The 23,865-nt window shown below is 35.9% G+C and overlaps 1 protein-coding gene across 2 annotated transcripts in view; it reads right to left on the bottom strand.

Moving 5' to 3' along the window:
* ST18 (ST18 C2H2C-type zinc finger transcription factor) overlaps positions 1-23,865 on the bottom strand; it is a 168,524-nt gene that overhangs the window by 71,719 nt on the left and 72,940 nt on the right. For both annotated transcript variants that reach the window (XM_039703087.1, XM_039703086.1), the window contains exon 2: positions 3,873-3,979. The gene's annotated coding sequence lies outside the window, so the exon portion shown is untranslated. The remainder of the gene's footprint in view (positions 1-3,872; positions 3,980-23,865) is intronic.

The following is a 23,865-nucleotide window of genomic DNA, read 5'->3' as shown; positions in this document are numbered from 1 at the left end:
TGCTCAAAAATTAAATGTACTATCTTTGGAGTTTGGTAGTTCTTTTAGAGACTGTCTGATACTGGTACAAAGTGAATGAAGTGTCTCACTTCTGTTTTTCATCTACAATAGTGATAATTTTACCTTAAATTACATCAAAAGATGGTCAGCAAGAAGCATTCAAACTTTCAAATCACCCATGAAACAACAAAAGTATTAAATTCTGAGAAATTCTAGCCAACGTTTTTAGAGGTACTTGTTATGAAGGTGTTAATTTGAGACATGTATTATTACTGTTGTGACTGTAAAGGTTGGATGGATTCTGGAAGGTGCTTCATGCTGTCAAAGCTGGGGGATGGCCACCCTCCCTCACACTACATATGTTGTCTTGAGTCAAGAATCCATAAGGGGTAAATAGAATGGTCATGTCTGCACAAAATCCTCACACAATATCTCACTGCTAATTTTTTTAGCCATGGGGACCATGGGGATAATGAAATGTTTGCCAGGGAAAATTTATTGGGGGTTATAGCCCCATAATTTTTAAGGGCAAGATTTATAAAAATAATGGCGACTGAATAGTGGAACTAAGTCCACATAATCTTTGTGTTTTATATATAGATTATCTGATTTGATGGATTTTAAACTCATCTAAACATTTTCTTTTCAAAATTAGTTGAAGCTAGCTAATGGACTCTAAAGGAATTAGTGGGAAATACAGTCAGAAACACAAGGACAGAGGTGCAGCAGCTCTGCAGTCCCAAATCATTAAGCAAGTAGGCTAAGAAATAAATGCTTTCTGCTTCAGTTATACTCTATTTCTGTGATCTCAAAATTTACTGAAATATTGATGTTGAATTATTTTCTAAAAACTTGTTCTGACAAATCCCCCGAGGTTTATGAATGCCCTCTGCCTGACTTTGTGAATTTCATTCTGATCTTTCCCCTACTTTTTCTTCAATGTTGACTGAGATTTAAGAGTAAGTCAACAACCAGATCACAGAAAACTGACTGGAGTCACTGACAATACCCCAAATTCTGCTTGGCTGCAACTGTAATAATTTGCTATTTAACTGCTACTGGGTATTCATGTTTCTCCAGATTAATTCACTGGCGCAATAGCAGCAATCATACTTTCTGAGCAAACTATTTCAGAGTTCCTGGCTTGCAGGAACCAAATGGTACTTCTTTTGTTTGTACCATCCCACTGCAGTTAACAGACTCGAGAGCAGCACCTGGAAATACTTCCCTGAGTGAGAGAATCAGGATTTGGCTCTGAGTTTGTTTTTTTGTGTGCCTGGAGTCTGTCTGTGCACATGTGCATGTACTGATGTTATAATGGGATCCAAGAATATGACTAACAGCTGAAAATAGGGCATGTGCAATAAATTATAATAATGACAACAATAATAATAGCAACTATTTCAGTTTACTTTCACATTTTTAAATTTGAATTTCAGAAACTAAATTGACACTACTATCTGGATAGGAAAGTTTTACAGCACATTACTGTGAAATGAACTATGGCTTAGGGAAGCCAGAGCTGCTGACATAGGTAAAAGTGAAATGCATCTCCTGGAAAGAGCTCATGTAAGAGCTATGCACTTTGTAATTTCCATTGTAATCTTGTAAACACAAGCATGGCTTTCCTGGAGTGGGTTTCACACTGCTGTAGTGTCATTCTGTTTCCTTTTGCATAACTAGCTTGAGGAATAGAAATCCCCAGCTTATCTAAAGAGCGTAAGCTTTATCATTGCACTATAAGTTTCTGACTTAAAGCTATACCTGATTTTCAAAATTAAATTTTGGAATCATTTCACTAGGACAAACTCGCCTAATTTTGAGAGGTCTGAAAAAAAATAACTTTTCTCTTTTTAATTTGTGAATTACTGAAGTTAGTATTGAGATAAGAGCTATATCTGTCACAAACTTCATGAACTCAGTCAGAAGGAAAAAACTCACTGAGTTTTAAAGCACAAAAATCCATTCTCAAGCCTCCAACACAAGCCACAAACTTCAAAGCTGAAGTCAGATTCTGCTAAGGACAATGAACAGGAATGTGCTATACTGTGTCCCAAGGTGACATAACACTCTGTGTACTTCTCCCTACAGTAAATGATACCCTCAGATCAAGATTTTCAGTGGTTTTGATATTCATATTTTGATATTTCATTTCACTAACTCATGTAAGGTTTTATCACATAAAGAGAGAATAAAGTTATAGAGAAGAAAAAAAAAATGAATCTGAAAGGAAAATTTCTTATAGCCTGCCCAGAAGAGTAGATCACTATTTGTCTATAGTGTATATGTGTGCTGACTGAATCTATCTCTCAGTCTACAATAACATTTTTAATATGAAGTACTAATCTCACACTGATGGTGCGAAGTATAGTGAGAGAAAGAAATGCTGAGAACACAAACAACAGCTTCTAGACAAAGTTATGTATTTTGATTGCTGGCCATAAAAATAATCCAAAATCCAAGTACAATATCTTTTAGGAACACTTCTTGTAATGTAGTTAAAGTTTCTTGCTCTTCTTTTTCTTTCTTTTTTTTTTTTAATAATAGGTTGATGACCAGAAAGGAAAAATATTTAGAAATATGTTCCTAAAGATTATCATTAAAAATATGCCTTTTTTAGTGATTTTGACTATTCTTAGCCAAGGAGACATCGCATCTTTATTTTTGAAAATTTTGCTTTAGTTTTCTCAATGCTGTGCCTGATTTCTGTAGGAAAAAGTTAAATGACATGGAAATAATCGGTTCAGCTCTATGAATTTCTTGGGAATTAACATAAGTACACTTACTAAATGCAAACTTTAAAGCATGTTTATAACAAATATAAATAATCAACAATTTAATTTGGCATTTTATAGTGTGATTGAATGGTGTACCCATTTTTGAGAAGTAGATATTTTTATTGGATTGACTACTTGAAAATATGCAGAGACAAAATAAACCTTCGAACAGAGGCAAGCTTGAATAGCTTTGTAATGAGGATGATTTATTTTGATTCTCACTTCTGATTTCGGAGTTGTCACTGCTGTTGTATACTTCATCCATGCAACTTTGCACAACTGGCAGTGCTGAATATAAACCAAAGCCATATGTTTATGTCCTTTTGCCAAACGACTACAGCAAATAGTTCTATTATTCCCTTAGGTAACCAACATGTGCCAAGTATTTCTATTAGTCTTCTTTACCAAGGCTTTAGAGGGCAGAGTCACAGCTTCATGAAATTAAGGGGCAACTGCTAGTTTTTAAATTCAGAGAAAAAAATATATAACATAATCAGCTGAAATGAAGTTCAACCCAGGCTATTTTCTGGAGGCTTTTCTTCCTAGATTATTATTTTTTCTGTAGTTAAAGGTCTTGTCACTATTTCCTGTGCTAGTATATATTAAGCATAATTTTGTAACAGAAAGAGTCAGTAAAATTAAAGCTTTGATTCTTTGAGATCTTTTTAAATACACTAAAGTTTTACACCACCCAACTGCTATATAGTTAAAAAAGTCCCAAACCTTATACATATATGTATAAAAATCACCAATAAGTTATGAATTAATAATTTTAAATTTAAGCAGTGCACTGTGAAATATATTCTCATTCCTGGGGTCATATAGATTCAAAGATACTTGTGTTACTGACAATATGCACGGCTAAAAGAGTGTAATTCACAAACTTAAGAACTACAATTTCTATGTATTTATAAAATTTCTCATCTCTTCTACTGTTTAGTACTGCTACACCTGACTGTTGAAGACTTTCTCAAAACAGCAGATATTATGCATGAAAAGTACAAGAGGCATGACATATGAAACCACATAGTATTCTATTACTAATATATAGCCATATTTCTACTCCAATTAATTTTTGTAAATAAATTATCCCACCTTTGCGTGTTTCCAGGTGAAAATACGTGCAGATTCCAAAGGACCAAATTTGTCACACAGCCCAAGATGCCTTGCCTGATTTAACAGATAATCCTCAAATTCATTCTCTGGAAAAAACAGACAAAGAAACAAAAACAACAAAACAAAAAAAGAGCTATACTAAATAAAACACAGATGAAACAAGATACTCTTTAAATCAAATGGGTAAATAATCCAGGTGCAATATTTTCTTCAGCGGTTTTACGAAGAGAGGGTGTAGAGGCATCAGTGGTGCTTCTAAAAGTCATAAAGAATAGGTTTTTTTTCTTTTCTTATAGTAGTTTCTTTACATCATTAATGCCTTCTGATAGCTTATTAAATAGACCTGCTCTAAGAAAAGTTTTTTGTCTTGTGTGGACAAAAATCTACAATTTCTATATGTAGAAATCCTTAGTCAAATGTTTTAATTGCATCAGAACCCCTTTGACTGAGTGGGATGGCTCAGTTCATGATGTAAAATAAATGAAAAGCATTCTGAAATATTTTAAAAGCAGAAGAAAACCCCTCCATTTTATTTTTTTCTAACTTCAAATATTAAAATTTAAAGTTTGGCAGGCTGCAAATGTTCTCAGCTTAAGCCAAATTAAGGAAATCTTTGACATTTCTCCATGCTCAATTTTTATTCCTCTCTGTGAGGGACTTTATGCTAAATCAACAGCGACAGGGAGGGAAGTAGAGCTGCAGAAGTTTACAGCACAGAGATCCATATTTTCAGAAATACTGAATGCCCAAACCCTCCTAACACTTAAAGTTCTAGGCACCTGCAACCTGGAAGAATCTGACAATGGGCAGTTATTAAGGACAAGTTTTATTTAGGGGTTGCTCCTAATACTAGTGACCAAAACATTAAAATTTTGCTATCAGTTGCAACTTCCAAGGTCTGTTTCACATATCATCAAGTGTATTTAGTAAAATAGATCTATTCATTGAAGATATTCCAACTATGACAAAGTTTGCAAATGAACATTCAGAACTTTAGCTGTCCTTTTAATTATATCTGATAATGTCTTTTTCAACAAAATTTTGAATGCTACATTTCTGAAATTGCAAAGGCTCATTCTAAATAGATTCTAAGGGAAGTTTGAGTTTCTTGGGTGACTAATTTCTGCTTATGTCCCAATAGATAGGATGCTGGTTTCATCCCATCAAGTACTTTTAATTATAATCAGTACATTTTGATCAAATAATGAAACAGGCAACAGATGTAAGATGATAAAGAAGGGAGAAAATCCAAAGCAAACATCCCAATACCAGAAGGATTTTTAAATCTTTTTTTAAACTTTTTTTTACTAGAAAGAGATGCTACTTATCCTCAAAGCCCCATTTTCCTGTTATTTTATTTCAACATGCATTAAAAAAACCCAAAACCACAAAAGAACTCTCAAAGCTTTCTACCTTCCTCTTCCTCTTTGTTCAAAACACACTAACCTAAAACAAAAGACCTCTGAAAATAACTAAAATGGTGAGCAAAGCTTTCCAAAGACTTAAAACTAGCAATTTTTTTTCTCTACAAATTCTAGCAGCTTAAGTATTTATTAACAATATATTTTTCTTTTATTTTCTCAAAGATTGCCAATAAAAAACTAAATCACATAAGGGAGTAGCTGCAAACCCTTTGAGTTCCCTGATGTCAAACTCATTAGCATCCGAATAACCACACAGCAGCACATCATCTGCACAATTGCAATTTTTTACTACTTTTAATAGCGTTTCTCAAAGGGCTCATTTTCAACTTTCTTCAGTGGTTAGTTGGTTCTCTGGGGAAAAGGAGCTTCCTGACGCTCACAGCTTCCACTCAACAACCAGGCCGTTTGCTGTCAGAAGCATCAGCCCTCTGCCCTAACCCCATCTGCTGTCTCTCTCATCCTGAGGGACAGAGAGCTAAGACAGCACAGCTGAGATCCACTTGGAAAAGTGCACAAAGGACAAGGAAAAACATACTAAACTTTCCACATTTAGCTGTACATAATAAGATAGTATAATGAAAAATCCTCTTTATAAGAAAAGGAGTTGGGACTGGGATGGGTCTGAGGGGCAGGTTTTAAAATTGTACTGAGGAACTAAGTGCAACAGCGGCAAAACACAAAAACCTGCACCCTTCTGCTGTGTTTAAACACAACAGAAGTTGTTGGTAGTTGGTAAGTTTAAATGTGCTGGGTTTGATTTCTTTCACATTATAGGGTGCTGGCTGCCATTCAGCTGATTCGTGGGTGAGTACCCACATTTGAAGATAGGGTGCCCCATAAAAAGTCCAACACAATGTCATGCATCTGTCATGCTGCAAAGAGGGTCTGCAGGATTATGCTGTGTCATGGGATGTGACATACCCTTAATGTAATATACACTGTGTGTCACCCCTGTCCTCACTCCAAGAAGTAAGTTATATTTCAAATATAATTGTTGGGATCTGATAGTTCCAGTAGAAAAAAAGGCTTGGTGTGGATTTCACAGGAATATCAAGGCCTTATACTGAATCTATTTAGTAAGTTTTATGAGTTATAAAATTGATAATGGGCCAAATTTGGAGGTATTGCAAGAAGTGTAGAAATCTGCAATACCAACTGGAGAAAATAAGATCTCAGCCTCAAGAGCCCAGAAGGTACATCTAACCAGGTTGTTGATGGCTTTGATGATAAAATCATTGTTGATGGAAATGAGGCAGAGCTAACTTATTTATTTGTCAATCAAGGTTCCTTGGTGGGGTCACTCCCCTCGGGTCCACATGTATCTTCATTTGGCCCAATCCATTCACAGCTTGCATTAACTCCTTTCTCTTATTTTAATCAAGAATTCAAAGCAATTTACAGACAGTAAATTATTCTTTCACTTCAACTGTCTATGTGTCTGAACAGCATTTTTAATTCTAGAAGATGAAGCCTGCTTGACTATAAAGAAAACTTTCACCTTTTTCAACCATCATCTCAATTCAACTAGAATAATAAAGTTTATAAACCCACAAAGATGGAATATATGAGTTGCTTGATTTGTCAGTGTAATTGTTCAGTGAAGTCACCTGGAGCCTTTGCAATTCATTCCTTGGTTTATAGCCATTTCCAGTGAACATGATTTTGTACTGACTCTGAAGTGCCATCCTACTGAGATCCATGAGTCATACCAGGATACTGATGTGAATGACAGTTTAGGTCCTGATCCTCTACATCAGATGTTGGTGACAAATCCCTTCAAACAGCTATTTTTGTTGACCCATCATCTGTGGGTAAAAGTCCACACATTCAGGTCAGATTACCAGAGCTCCTGAGGATTTTAAAATCAGAAAACACATATTGTACCACCACAAAATTATCTCAGCAGCAGTCCCAAGTTGTTTTCTCTATCATAATTTCAATACTCAAATCTCTACTGTATTTGTGAAAGATCAAAAAAACTTTTTTAAGCATAATACCTTCCATTTCCAACAGGTTAATTTGATTTTCTGTCATTTACCACATCCCTGGTTGATCTACTGCAAATGTGGGAATGCATAATGGCTTCAGTTTAGGATTTGTTAACTCTGAATATAAGTAATATCTAAGGAAACAAAATCCAATGCACTCACCATTATGACCCCTGAACATTTCTTGTGGTTCTACAGTGACAGTGAATTCTTTTTCCCAAGACAAAATAATGTAGCATATATAGTATTTGAGAAAATAACACATGAAAGACAGATACCATTACAAATAAAGATAACTCTGGACTTCAGTCAGATCTTTATCCTGCACAGTCTGAAGTCTGTGACTTTACACATTAAGTTCTGCACAAGCTTCAGGGAGATCCTGAAGTACATATAAAATGTTCAGCTCATGAGTCACTGAATTTAATTTGGCCTACACCCTCCCTGCAAGAAATCTGCAGGACTCTACTTGGAAACATCTTTTTTTTGTGCATAATTTGAGCTTCAGAAAGGAGTTTCCTTGTGGCAGAGCACTCGTCTTTGCACTTTTTTTATTCAGTACAAAGTACACAGGAAGCAGAATTATTGCTGTTTCAATATCCGCATTTTCTTTCTTAGCTTTAATGCTAAACTTTATCTTATTTTGTTCTAGCCTGAGATGAACAGAAGGTCATGGTAGCAGTGTGGACCAGCTGGTAACCCAGGCAGCTGCCCTTCTAATACCTCTAAAAAACTTCACTTCCACTTATTCTCTCTTTTAAACAGCAGTAACTCCAAAGCCAAGATCATATTTCACCTAGCAGAGGAGTTTAACTTTCACCTGATTTAAGCAACTAACTGTCCCTCAAAGATGCCGGAGGCTTTGCTGTAATTAACATAACTGCATTTAGATGCTATTCATGACCGATAATTCCAACACCTTGTGAAAAAAAAAAAAAAGGTTGCAAGCTGTAAACATTATAAACATATTCAAATAAGCTTAACGCAATCTGCCATGCTTATTTCTGCCTAGATCATGGACCAGCGAAATGGTTAATGCAAATGGATTTATAATTTGCTTTGGGGGGCCAGTTTCTTCTCCTTATTTATTAGCCCAGCTGATGGGGCAGATTTGATGAGGCACTTCTGGAATAATTGAGTCATCACACAAAGAAGGCTGCTAGCATTCAGAGTGGTTTTATCAGCAGCAAGCAGGCCTGATTACTGACAATTACACTCTGATCCGGTGATGGAGGAGAAAGAGCCAACGAGTGGGAAATGTCCGTGTTTCTATCCAGGAATAATTTCTACATTCATTTTACATGCTAAGTGTTTCCTATCTCTGCATAATAAACTGTAAACAGGAATAGATGGCACAATGTCCCTTAATATTTCCTGGTAATGAAGACACAAATGTACAGTGAGTGCTGATAAATATAGATGAAACATAAGCTATTCTCTGAGTCGGTATTGTTACCTTTAGAATAAATGCATTTTGGTGGTAAAAGCATAATCATAGCTAATGCAAAAAAATGACAGAAGATTGAAGCTGTCCTTGTAACTACACAGAAACTTTGTAAAAGTCCTGTTAATCACGACTGCTCTAGAGGCTCATAAGCTGAAGGTGATATACTGGAAAGAACATCATTTTGTTTCTCAATAGTCAACTATGTAGGAACTCTTTTGCCTCGACACAGTAAAGGAGAGCAACAGCAGTGACCTCCATTAACACTTCAGGGATAGAGCACATCTCGATGCTAAACTGAAAAACAATGAAGCTGGTCCTAGAAGACATCTTCAGCATGATAAATTCTCATTTCCCTCTCATCAGCTTTAAGACAGTGTTTATAATGAATAATAGAGCTAGACCATAGATTTCATGAGTTGTGTTAAGCAATACATTATTGCCTTTAGAACATTATTTTTATAGTAATTTAGATGCTGTAAAATGACAGTTATTAACAAAATTCTGCAAGCAGAACTTTGTAAAACAGTTTCTTCAGGAGAAAAAAATGGGGGGAAACATGAAAACAGACATAGTGGAGAGTTGAAAAGTAATTTTGTGTTTGTTGATGGGCAATTATAGATTTCGGCTAGAAAAAGTTAATGTTCTAGTCTAGGGAGAGTTTTCCTTTTTAAGAGTTGATCAGGCATGAAACACTGAATAATAAACTTTTGCATGCTTGTTTATTCCTTTTCCTCTTCTTAAACTAATTTATAGCTTCAAAAGAACTAAAAGTTATTCTCTGCTCGCTGACAGTAACTATGGCAACTATGTTTCATTAAAGTAGCCACTTAACTTCAAGGCTTGTGTTACAATGATATGAATTATTTTGAGTAAAACCACTCCATAACAACCTTATGATTTCAGAGTAATTTTAAAAGAAAGTTCAAAGAGTGTGCATCGTTGACTCTGGAACACAGGGTTTGCTTTCTTCTGAAACATGTTTACTCTTTTCCAGCCAGGATGACTTTCCCTGCGTGGAGTCATCTCTGTTGTGAGGTGCTGTGTGGGGGGACCACTGCCACCTTCAGCGAGAGATGGCCCCGCTCTGCCCATGGAAGAGCTGCCCAGTAGCTGCAGGATGGAGGCCAACAGGAGATGCCTGAGCACACAGATCAGCACAACCAAGATCAGCGAAATTGTGTGGGTTTAATTGCTCTGTTACCGCCCTCTTCCGAGGCAGGAGGGTCCTGGTCTGGTTTTGATGTTTGCTGCACACCTGCTGTTTGGCTGCCACTGTGACAGTCTTTCTACTGCGCCTGATTTTTCCAGCTAGTTAGGAATTGATGGGTTTCAAGGGCAGTTTTATGGGTTGCTGTTATGGTGCACACTGTAGAAGTCCTGAAGCTGGTTAGGTTCAGTAAAAGTGGTCACTTCTCAAACACAGGCTTCATCTAAGTTCCTCCATTAATTCCCTGTGATTTCTGACTGTTCCAGCCAAAATAAAAATATTTTTTTAGAAATATTTTAATAGTTGGAATTAGGATATCACAATTCTGGACAAAGCAAATAATACACCTAAAAACACAATCTGCTTTTAGTAAAAGAAATCTAAAACTAACACTCTGCTATCCCGAGCACTCATCTTGCCCTTTTTGAACAAGTTCTCTTCATTAAGCATGACAGGCATGTCCCAGGAAAGGGAAAGTCACACAAAGGGAAGAAGTGTGCCTTCCCTCAACATGCAAATCACATATGTTCATTAACTTCAAGAGTGCCATGTGAAGTACAGTCTGCCACCATTTAAAAGACTTGTAATGACCCTAACTGCTAAAGATAATGGGGGCTGTCTTACACTACTGCACTGCCCTGAAGATCTTAGGGACATGTTGAAGAGCACAGGAAAAAACCTCCAAGAATAAAAATATTTATTATTATCAATAAATAAGTTTATTATTTATTTATAATAAAACAATCAAAGCAAAAATTGACTAATACTTGTCAGATACAAAAACATGTCAAATATTCCTTGGGACAGACTTGTTATGCAAAGAGTTTTGCTCATCATATGCTTGCATTGGGTAAATGGGGCAAGGACAAGCAAGTTCAGTTTATTCAGACTTATGATAAGAGGTCTGCGTCACCAGGAATTGTGGTTCAAATTTTCTTTTCAGTGCCTTTTATGATTCTGAAGTGAGACAAAGATGATTTTCTAAAATGACACCTGTCTTCTGTCATAGGCATAAATAGAAGGCACCATGATTGAGCAAATAACTGGAAAAAAGGGATTCTGGAATTCTCTTCCTGCCTCTGCCACTGATCTGTTCTGCGCCCCTCAGCAAGTCTTTTCACCTTTCAGCTAAATGAGGATAACAACGTAGAGTGCTGTAAAGTGCTTTTGTCCATTTCTAAACATACTTTAATGTAGCAGATATTATTTTCATCATCATGGATTCATCAGTTCAGTAGCCTGCTCATTTAACTTCCTCTGAAACTCAACCTGAAATGTTTCCTCTTTCACTGCAAGCTTTAAAAAAAAAAAAAAAAAAAGAAAAAAAAACCAAAAAGAAAAACCAACAACAACAAAAAAAAACCCACCCAAAAAACCCCCAAGAAAACAAAACCAGAAAACTAAACAAACAACAAAAAAAAGAAATATAAAAGGACAACTGTAAGATGGATGGGTACTAAAAAACATATGGTGAACAGCAAAATAATTTAAAACACATTTACTTTCACTTCTCTCCTAATATCTTAGGCAATCTGGATATAACTGTAATCTTTACACATCAGACCCCTATCATACAAATCTGTTTCTTTTCCTGTACAGAGAAACATTCTCAGAGAAAATATCTTTTACTATTTTCCTTTGAATATTTTTGCGTTCATTGCTGAAAGTGTCAATAAGGTGTATATATAAGTATATATATATTTACTTATGAGTGCATATGACTATGTATGTGTGTGTGAGTATAAACATATATATTTCTGTGTATACAAATTTCTTGATATGTTTGTGGTAACATTAAGTTCAAATATCTCACACAACAAGCACATGTTTAATTTAAAAAACTTTGAAAGAGGAAAGTTTCTTCTTTCAATGTGAACCTCTTCAATGTGTGATAAGAAATGACCTGGGAATACCACTAAACAATACTGAATTAAGAATAACGCTACAAGAATATATCAGTAATATTTGTAGTACTAATACATATCAGTACTAATTATAGTACTATTTTATATTGGAAAAATAATAGTAATAATTCTATTGTAGCAAACTGGACTACAGCAAGATGAAAAAATCATCCTGTGGAGAGATGCCTTACAAACTTTGTCACTTAAAGCTCAGTTACTCTTCAGATTCCCTAGTGTAAGGAATCTGCTGCATTGAAAACAGCCAGGACACTCTGGTGGACCTCAACACTACAAGCTATCTGCGGGTGAAATACTCACATACACTCGGTGTTAATCACAGAGGTTTACAAATACAAACTCCTGGTCAGAAGGTCTGACAAAGTAAGGTGATCGAAACTATTTTGCATATGGCACAGTAAATAATAAACAGCAGTTTAGAAATTCCAAGAGCACACTAAATGAAATTTTGTTATTTTAGGTGATAATTATTTCATTCTTACTAAGTAGGCCTTAATCAGGTGTCTGCATATCTGTGTAATAGTATGTTTGTTGTTTGGGGTCTGACTAAATCATGGGCTCTGTATCCTGAGTTGGAACCACAAACAACAAAGTGTGTGCAGGAAAAGGGTCGGGCTGAGGGGTGGTTTTTGTGCTCTGGGCATAATCCTTTTTTTTCTCTTTTTATTTTCATATGCTGTACTTACCTATTCAGGAGACAGATTTTTGCTTTCTTTTGAAGAGGTCTGATCACTTTGCATCAGAACTGTATCCTGACACAAGTAGTTGTAGCTGTAACTTTTAAATAATCAGCCTAACTAAAGACTCCATTATGGCAACCAACAACCTTAAATCATTTTGACAGTGCATTCTCTGCACTGCCCATGTACTTGGAGTCTGTCCTCAAAACATTGAAAACTGGGACAGTATTCATGGTTAAGAAAAGTCCAGAAGCAGCCAAACAGGTGGGCACTTCTTTCAGAGAAGACCTTTTTAGATAGGAGATCTTTTGTACACTCGTTCTATCCTAGGCCCCTTTCAGGGGCTACACCTGAGAGAGAAAGTGAATTATCAATGACATTTTTTTAAAGAATCAGTGGTTTAACACTAATTTCTAATCAGATCCTACAGAAAGGAACAGCTCGCATGGCAGCTGTACTTTTCCCAGGGTTAATTACCTTTCACTGCTCTCTACTAATGAGTCAGCTGTTCCTGTCATCACACAACTACACTGTGTTCATCTGTAGCTCTAGCTGTGGACAAACACAGTAGCTAGAGCCCTGTTTACATATTGGCGAGGTTTGTTGTGCAAAGAATTTGCAAAGCAGTTTAAAAAAAAATACTTAAAACTCCTTCCAATCCAATATTTTTTTTCATGGAAACAACATTGCTTTTTGGGAAAACACCATGTTCTCCAGGTTACTAAATGCATCAACAGAAGCAGGAATTTAAGGACATAAAAGCTAATGAAAGGGGTGTTTTTTTGCAATATTGCATAATAGTTTGTATCAGGAATATTAGATCCTTGTAGCCATCTATCTTGTCTTACCTGATTGTTGAGTGAGGATGTTTATTTATAGCTTGCTGATCTAGGAACTAGAAAACTTTTTTTGTAAAATATTGGTTTAAGTAGTATAAGTGAAAATAGCACAAGAATTAATGCAGCTAGGGAAAGAGTTTTTATTATTTTATATGGCAAATTTTGACGAGACAATGATTTAAGGTTTTCAGTAAACTGTTCATGTTTTCATGTTTTTTATGTAATTCCAATATGTAATTCAATAACAAATAAGTAGAATAACACACAATTTCCATCTAGGTTGAAGAGGATATATTTTTTATAGCCATATAAGATCAGGAGTAGTCCTCACTACTGGTTATTTCAGCTTTCTTGTGGGAGGCTACAAAGACTATGGCTAAAGTCAAGCACAGTGACAACTCTTCCAAAATTCAAGTTCTGTTTGTGTCAACATTCAGAAAATGTTTTTCGTATAACTGAGGGCAGGACTCTGACCTGGTACTGTCTTTATAAAATGACTTTATGCTGACAATATCTGTATTGAGGTTGCCCTGATCTGGGAGATTTCCTCAGTGTAAGATCTGCAGATGTTAGCAGAAAAGCAAATTTTCACCAGACACCAAAGAGACAACATACACACACATGTCATGCAAGTACATGTCATGTGAGAATGAGCTCAACTACCTGCAGCTTCATCTGCAACAGGCCTGTTTTTTATGCTGACAATATCTGTATTGATGTTGCCCTGATCTAGGAGATTTCCTTAGTGTAAGATCTGAAGATGTTAGCAGAGAAAACAAATTTTCACCAGACACCAAAGAGACAACATACACACACATGTCATGCAAGTACATGTCATGTGAGAATGAGCTCAACTACCTGCAGCTTCATCTGCAACAGGCCTGTTCATGAAGTTATTATTTGAGGCTGAATTCCTTGCTAGCTGTCACATGAGATAATGGAAACTGACAAAACTGTGGCAGGAACATAGACATCTTAATATGAAGATGGAAGAAGAAATTTAAGCTTCCATCTCCTGGTAAACCTTGCAGGACTGACAGCTCAAAATATGATAAATTTCCTTTTGAGAACACCAAAGCAAAGCACCATGGCATTCCAAGGGATCACTTCAATGGTCATATAGGGAATGAGTAGTACACTTTCCTTAGAGCATTACTGTAGCAAACCACTTCTTTCTGTCAAGAATCCTAGGTTGTGCAAGTTGTATTGACAGCTAGAGCACTCTGAGCAGAGAGAAAATGTGAGCTGTGTGGTTATGCTCTTTTAAAAGGCAGATATTTATTTATTGCACCATTAGAAGCAATTCTCCTGCTTGATTTTGGATTAAGTGAAAGTGAATTTCCTGAAGGTGCATTAATTGAGTTTAATGATTCACAGAAACCCCTGATCACTCAGGTCAGGCCAGGGAAAACTGTCATGTAATGCTCATTTTGTCTCAGATTCTTCCCCTGACCAGATTATTCCTTCTTCCAACACACTGTATCTCACTCACTGTTCATGAAAAAAAAAATAAATTCCCAGGGGTAGCATGACTATTTTCCATACAGTCAAACTCTTCTCATGTACTGGCTTTTCTTAGGTTTCCTGAGTTCTCAAGAACTTTATTCCTCCTTCATCCACCAGCAGGAAATAGGGAAAAATCCTTTCTACTTGGTGAATAGAAAAGCTTCACCTTTGGAATGAGTTTCACCTTTCCTGAGATCTGGTTTGCTTAGCTTGTATTCTGCCAGTACTCAGGCTCAATATCTCCCTACTAGAAACAGGCTCGTGCTGTACACTGAAGGAACTGGGATGCTAGAAGGCACCTTCTCTAAAGAGTCTGTTGAGCTGATAATATTCCTGTTGTGGGGATCTCTGTAGGAAATTCAGGAAGAAGGAAGAAAAATGGTGCCAAAAACCATGGTGCCTTCCCTACTGTTTCCTCTTGTAAACTTGACTTCATTACTCATAATGTATCATGTAAAGTTCAGACAGGGTTCATCATGCAACTAACAAATAGATACCAAGCCCCAAATAATAAACTTGACTTCATTACTCGTAATGTATCATGTAAAGTTCAAAGACAGGGTTCATCATGCAACTAACAAATAGATACCAAGCCCCAGATAAGCAGGGAAGTAAGCCTTGTGAGCTGGAGGGTGTCTGCAGTGCTGAACTTGCTGTTTGTAGGCTGGCAATCATTGATTGAAAGCAGCTTGCACTTCCTCAATATCACAGTACTATTTCCCATGATCACAATACAGTAGCATGTAAGTCACATTAATAACAATAAAAATAACTGGTATTGCTAATGTTGTTACTATAAATAACACTGGGCCCAAAGCATTCAGGGCTAAAGCTGTTTATTCTATCATGCTATTCAGAGCGACCTAGGGATATGTAAGAAGATACTTTTTAATGATAGACAATAAAGTATTGCTTTTTGGGAAGAAAAGTCTGAGAATATTATGTTTAAATTTTCAGAAGAAATGTTATAACATTATAAAGGTTTATGTTTCTTGAACTGGTGCCAATTTATACCACAATAAATGCCCAAAGTCTTGTGCATGATTTTCATTGATGTGAGTCTGTGGAGGTGCTACTGGAGGTGTAGAGTCACTCATCCTTCTTAAAACTCTTAATTTCAAAATAAGATCAAGCTGAGCATTATCTTCCAGCAGAACCTACTCCTGTGTCTATCCTACCCTCAGAGAAAGAGTCTGAAAAGGCAAAACAGCATCAGAGACCCAGCCATTGCTTCCTGCTTTCAAGGCCCGCCTGTGCCTTCCGTGGCACGGATTAGGGGAGTGCACAGCCAAATTCTGTCTCATAGGGACCATCCACTACATAAGGGTTAGCACAGATCTGTGGAGTTTCATACAGCTTTGAATCCTGAAGGAATCTTGAACTGCCCACTTGGAGAATTTAAGAACTTTGCCTTGGTCTGAAGAAACTTCGAGAAGCTGTCCCTAGGAATTTAAAAGATTATTTGTTTAAAAATCACATGCCTATGTGTTAAAATCATGGGATGATACATAATTCTGTAAAAATCTAGATTTGTGTCATCAAATCTCTTGAAAAATTAAATAAAATAATTGAAATCTATGCAAAGTATGCACAACATCTGAAATTTTAATCTGAAAGCTTGTTTATAGTTTTTATGAAAGCATGGGGAATATTGAATCACTATAATCACCTACTGAAACAGTGCAAAACCATAATCAAATCAATCTTTCTATTACTTTGAAGCTTGAGAAACAGAGTCTTGAAAGCCTGAGGAGACAGAGAAACCACCCCTAAAAGTATCTCTGGATGCTAAGTGGTGACTAACAGGAAAAGAAAATGTCTGGAAATGCTTCTATCAGCAGTCTTTAAAAAATAAAACAGATTCAAGGTATTTTTGAATTAATGAATATTGTTAAATCTTCACAGTTCTATACTTTTTGGTTTTTTAAGAAGTAGTTTGGCTCCTAAGAAGAAAGCAAGGAACTGACTCCTTCCCTTTTGTAAAAATTATATTTCAGGAGCAAAATTTAGTCCTCTGAGCTGCACAGCAGAATTCACTTCTGTTATTCTGCTCTCCTATAATAGCTAAACTGAAAAAGATTTTCATCAATGTCATGTGAGGAGAGGAGCAAGAGGAGACTTTTGATCTACAGTGTATCATATTATCCATATCACTATCTCGTATCAATATGTGAGAAATGTTTCTGTGTAGAGATGATTTAAGAAGAAATCAAGTCCAGTTTGTAGGCTGGATGGGAAAGTCAGGATTCATCTTCGTAACTTTACATGCCTGAAATGCAAACACATATTTCTGAGGCAGTAGCTGCTGGATTTCCATGGTCTCTGGGTAGCCTGTAGGCAACCTGCAGGCATTTCTGAGGCTGTGTAGATGTGTGATGCATCTTACTCATTTCATACCCTTCAGGGTGAGATGAATTGCACACAAGAAATGTCTCTTTCCTCTGACTCTAAAAGGGAATCTGGATGACTGGCTCAGGTTTGGCCACTTCCACTGTGCACACTGACATTTCACCAAATGGTGATTCCTAACCAAGGAACCAGTGCCGATCACAGAACAGCATCTTAAAGCTTGAGTAATGCCATGTGAGCTGTGTTGTGAAGTAGGGCTGGGAAGGCGAGAGAAATAGAGTACGAAAGCATCTTCCAGGAAGGAAGGCAGTGCCAGTCCTTGTCGGAAAGAACTGGCAAACAACACGAAGCTGATGAACAAATAAAAGGGAGTGCTGGTAGCTGGAGTAACTTACAGAAAAGGAGAGTTAGCCATAGCTTTGATGTGAGCAGTGTGGTGTCAGACGCAGGAGAACCCAGTGCCAAGAGGCAAAGGAGAAGATCAGCATGATACAGTAAATATTTCTTATCTAGATATAGCAGAAAGAAGACAATCAAGATCTAAGCAGAACAGAGAGGAACAGAACTCTAAGAGTCGGTATGGACTGAAACACCATTTGTTTGTGTTCCCTTTTAGTATTTGCATTAGACAATATTTTAGGAAGGAATTAAAGTAAGTAAATTCATCACATGGATTAATGTCCGATAAAAGGAAAGAGTCTGATATGAATAAAAGTTGCTCATAGAACTTAACTTTGTTTCTTTTGCTATGAACTGCAGCACACCACAGAAACCTGATGTTACCAGTGACAGTGGATCTGCCTTTAATCCTTTCGTATTGTTTGGTTTTACCCATACATGATTCAACCTGCCCTGTTTTATTTGGTGTCTTCTTTTCTGAGCCAAGTTTTCAACCATGTAAGTAATAAATTAAAACCTAAATTCCTTCTCATGAGTTTTGCTGGTATTTGGGAGTTAATAAGAACCAGATTTAAAAAAATTAAAATGTCATTATGCATGCATTGCTTGCCACAAACATGCTCCTTTTTTTAGCATGTAAGGTGAGTGTTTAGGCAAAGAACTATTAACACAATTCTTTGCTTGATTTATGAGTGTCAAACAGATCCGAGTCATATTCACTCAGTGAAATACAGTGTAAAAACAAAATGAAGAAAAATTTTACATTACTACTACTACTACTATTATTATTATTATTATTATTATTTCATGTATTTACCCCAAACGAAAAACCCTTGTTGGTGAAATTCATCATATCTAAACAAAAGTCTGGCAGCTTAAGTATATGAACGGGGGAAGGGAGACTTATTTCCTGAGTTTCAACAGATGTCATACTTAATTGGTTGTGAAATAAACCAGAGCTACTCTCGGCCTGTTTCCCTAGTTTCAGCTGTGAAGACACTTTTAAACATGTGCATTTCCCTCCTGCTTCTCATAATGAGGGTGTGGGGTGAGAATCCAACCTCCAAAAGGAGTAAAGCAGCGTGCATGCTGCATATAGGCCTTCAGATACACTAATTAAACAGAAGTGAGAGTTGCATCTTTTGTCCCTGCGAGATACACATCAATACAGAAAGAGCCAAGACAACTCTGTTGAAGGGTTACTGCCTTTGCCTTCTGCTAATATCAGGAAGTCACTGGACTATCGCATTCGGCAGATAGCTTTTCCATCTTCCTATATTTTCTCTCAAAAACACTCTCCTAAATCACAGCATTGTCAATATACTACAACTAGTTGAAATAGGATCATTTTTTTTATTTTTGACAGAGAGAGCACCTTAGAGGTATAGGGCTTTTTACCCTTGTGGTTGTTTTCTACTTGAAGCAGCAGAGTAACACCACATTTACTACAATGATATCTACAAAGATTTCTTTAAAAAAAAAAAAAAGAACTGTCAAGCACAAAATAGCTTGGCTACACATGGTGATGGACAGAAAAAAAAAACTTCTCACAGACCAAAAGCCCAAACATTTGTAACTGTGGCTAACCACCAGTCAGTGGTATGCTAATACAAATAAAGTCATTTGTTACTAAAGGGCTATGGCAAAGAATGTGAGCCATTCATGTTATGCCTTATTGGATGTAGCCCTTGAAATCAAAATGCTCTTTTGAGCTTCACAGGAAAAAGCTAAATATGTGATAGGTGCCTCTCTGTGAAACTCAGTAAACAAATTTAAAAAAAAATGGAATAATGTTTGTTAAAACATTTCAAATGGAAATGCAATGAGAATTGTAAAAAAGAAAAATTAAGGCCAAGGTTAAATACGTTTAATTCACCTGTGGCAACCAAACTGAACAATATTTGTTCTTTTAGTTTAAACTTGGAACCCAGATCCCAGAGGTGCTATGAGAGAGCTTTAATCCCTAGGAAAAAATTCAAATTCCCAAAGTGTGTGATGAAAACCAGTATAATCCTTCCTGAAGTGAGAAACAAAATATAGAATACTTTTTTTTTTTCCCTATTAAAACAAGAGCAGTCAACATGATCTTTATTCTTTTAGTGTTTTACAGGTCTGACTTTCGGCAGATGACCTCTCTTGTTTGTCCCTACATGTTTTCCAAAATATAAAAGTGAAATAGAGTCCCAAGGGCACTGTACTTGAAAGGTTATGAGAGTTAGAGAATTTTAACCATGCCTGCCAAATCAGCAGATGGCTTGTGATTATAATTATATGCATCAATAAAACGAATAATCTTTACAAAATTTGAATTTCTACTAAAGTAAGGGATTTAGTAAGCAGATGCAACAGAATGCATTTTCTTTAACCCTTTTTGTAGACAGTACTGTTTATCACAAAAATAATGGCAAGGTTCTCCATAGATTAGCTTGGACATACACTTGAGCAATAAATATATGTTTCTTTTGACCAAGTGTCAATGCTATTTAGTATGATTTATATGTTCAGTTGCACTCTGCTCACTAAATGTTGAATGCTTATATATAGGATGATTCCCATCAGACACATACTTCAAAATGGTCTTTAATTTTATAAAATGTTAGAGATGCAATGAAAATGTCTTGTGCACTCATTCTCTCCATTTTTGTTGCAGTGCTTATTCTTTCTGTTTAGGATTTGGTGACTTTCCATGCCACTTACGGAGTCTGGGTTAACCACATTATTAGTGAAGAAAATACTTTTTTCCCCAAATGTGGGATATTTAAGAAAGGTGTTTTGTATGTGTGTGTGGTTTGGGTTTTTTGGTTTTTTTTTCAATTAGAGAAAATATTTTTTTTCAATCAGAGAGAAGAAAACATAATAGGAAAAAAATCATAACTGTGGTTTTGTACGACCACTGATCTTACTTTCAAACTTACTTTTGTAACAAGATAATGTCTGTTAGATTGTGTCAAACCTCTGCCTTAAGGAGGAGAAAATCACACAGTAGAAAAAATTAAAGAAATTAAAACAAAAAACCCTAAGCCAAATTTATTTCTGGACTGCCCCATAAAAATTATGTTTGAAGGTATGATATGTACATCTTTTAATTCTTCTAATATAGTAAGGAATAAAAAATTTAAGAACAATAAGTAAATATTTTTAAAAGTCCCTATTTGGCACACTATAGCTCTCTACCTACAGTATTTTAACATTTATTTTATTCAAACATTTAAATGAGAACTTTTATTTCAGGAAGTTATATATGTTTATCTTTTTAGCTCCCCTTGTATCTCTGATGTGAAGAGTGCAAAACAATATTTTTATGCTCATTAAAAAGTGGATTTTTACTTCAGAAACGGCAGCACCATTACTCTGTACCATGTAAATCCTTCTTAACATAAGGATTATTGACCTGATAGTCCATAACAGTGCCTTTGGAGCCATTACTACTTTGCTGTGCCAATCCAGATGCTGTACATGTGCTTCAGCTTGGGGGCAGGAGGGCCAGTGAAAGTGTCAAAATTTCTCCTGAGATTTAGGGAGCTGACCTAGTGACTCTACCACTGGAAAAAGAAGACCACTGTTCAGAAAAAATTGGGATCTCCGGTCCTCATTTGAACCAATGTTTTGGAAAAGTTCTAAAGTATTTTTTTTTAATTTAAAGCCCAACAAAGCAGAGTTCAGATTCACGCTTTTAAATTAAAATCTAGCTCTCTTTCACCAAAGTTGCTTCGTGAAGAGAAAAGTTCACATATGAAACCAAACCTAAAATAAGTGCTAGCAAATGTTATTTGAATCTCTTAAGCAGATCAATAAAACCCTCATCCTCAAAATGCTTTCACACGTGCTTTACTGTATTAAAGTGAGCCACTGACCTCACCTCAGTGGAATCACTCACGTGTATGAATGTTTTTGTCAGTGTTCACCTACACAAGAGGGCAAACCCTTTTTCATTCTAAAACAACTTTTGTTGTTGGGTGATCACCTTTTCTTGAATCAGAAATCTGCTATTTAGAAAAGCAAGAGTGGCTACTATCATTAAAAGTCTTCCACAAGCATAAAAGAGAGCAATTCTTGTCCACTCCAAAGAAATTTGATATAAATACTAAAAAAAAATTAAGAGAAAAAGTTTTTTTTTATTATTAATTAAACAGTATCTGTAATCTTAAGTACTTCAGGATAATTAAAATCCAGAAACACTGACTTTGCTTAGGTAGTTTTTAATAATCCACAACTATGCGCACAATAACTATAAAGTGACCCGATCCCAGGTGTTTATGTACGCTTCCAAATTCAATCAGTTCAGTAAAAGACTTTGGTCTAGATTGTCTATATATTTGTGGACGTAGTAGAATATAAAGTTTGTTCTGCATGTTATCTTCTATATTTTATTTTGGAGCGACAGCGTCAGGCCTTTATGAGGATTGTCAGTGACTTTGGAGATGCTTGTCAGTGATATCAGATATTTTGGGGTTACTGGCTTGAAAAACTATAAACATGCAAAAAAACTGAAAGAGAATTATTCAAACCAACTGCATAATACCATAAAGCTTTTCAGATCCATATGTACAGCTCATACTCTTGTGCCCTGGAACTGCGCGCTATGATAAATGTAGAGGCCTCATACTGGATTGTAAAGTCCAAAAAGTTGAGTGGAAAGTGGTTTCTATAAATCTGGAGTGTTTCATAGTTTATCAGGGAGATCAGATGAATTACATAAATAATCAGAAATCAAGTTTTCTTTGGGTTTTCTCTTAGCTGTAGCAAAGAAATGGCAAAGATGAAGAAAAAAGAATGAAGCTGTGAAAAACTACTGAAACTTACTGAGGCTCAACCTGTCAGATTACAGAATGCAATTGTCTGATTACAGCAGTATGATTTCTGTAACACTTCTGCATGTGCATTACCCCTATGAAACCATTCTTTGCTTTTAGCAGTACAAATAGCTGAACTTATTAATGGGGCGAATGTTGAAATATCAAATACCCTTTACTCTTGTTGGTGTGGGTACGTAAAAAGGATACATGACTGTGTCGCAGGGATATGTTAATTTTTAAAAGCTGTGGGGATGCACTTGAACATCAAATATCTTGAAATATTTTCTGTTAAAATAAACTGAAAACTTAATATCAGTTAGCATATTTTAAAGAAAAACAGTTGCAAGACTGAAGCCTGGTAAACCTCTGTTGATCTAGGTTTGAATTATAGAACTTTAGAAAGCTTGTTTTTCTGATGCTTGAGTATCTCATATTTGCTGAGGTAACACAGGGAAAGCATTGCTGAGATGTACACAACTTTTAAAAATAGGGAAAATAAAATGGAATACACAAATTTACTTCAGTTTGGTTACTTTCTCATTATATTTTCTAAACTGGAATTACTGGGAAACAAAAAAAGTTCAGATATATCTGCAGATATACCTAATATATAGGTTAATATAGTTTTTGCATATGTGAACTTTTTTAACAAGTATGCACACATGTATTTGTATATATGCATATGCTCATACCCCTTTGCTAAGAATCATCAGAGGTATGTGTTAGAATCTCACATTTTATCTTAGTGTCTGTAAGCTGTGGTGACAATTCTATTGCCCATGCAGTAAAAAGGATGTTCCTGGGTAAGCGACATATCATAACGAACTGACTTCTGTGACCTGTGAAGAGTTTTAATTAAGTGAGCAGGTTATCCTGATATGTCTAAGCACACATATATTGACGAGCTTTTTTTTATAAATTAAATAAGTCTCCCAAAGCAAAGCAAAGCAAAACAAATTAAATAAAAGCAAAACCAAAACAAACAAAACAAAGAACTAAACCCCAAAAACCCAACAAAAGATAAATTGTAATGCAGACTGATATCTAAATGCACCTCTTTAACTGTCTGTATTTGATAAAGAATTCTTAAAACATATGGTTTGCAGTGGTTTTGCAGGGACGAGAGAAGAAGCATTACTTAATGCACACAGTCATCTTGCAATAAGATCATGTTGTTTTGAAGCTAACATCCCCTGAGCCTCCAAAGTGCAAAGCAGACAGAAACATTTTAGTAATGCAAACAAGACTTTCCGGCAACTTCCTGTTGCCATTTTTCAGCAAAATAAAGGGTCCTGAGGTACTACACTGAAACACTACTAGAAAAGATTTTATCATTGGTTACACAGGCAGGTACCTGCTATTATAAGATATCAGCTGAATATTTTGCTGCTGTGCAAGGAAAATAAGTAATGACT

The sequence above is a fragment of the Passer montanus genome, unplaced genomic scaffold, assembly GCF_014805655.1.
Source record: "Passer montanus isolate IOZ18808 unplaced genomic scaffold, ASM1480565v1 scaffold16, whole genome shotgun sequence".
Lineage (NCBI taxonomy): Eukaryota > Metazoa > Chordata > Aves > Passeriformes > Passeridae > Passer > Passer montanus.
Note: the sequence above shows the minus strand (reverse complement) of the source record. Positions and strands in the feature narration are given on the sequence as shown.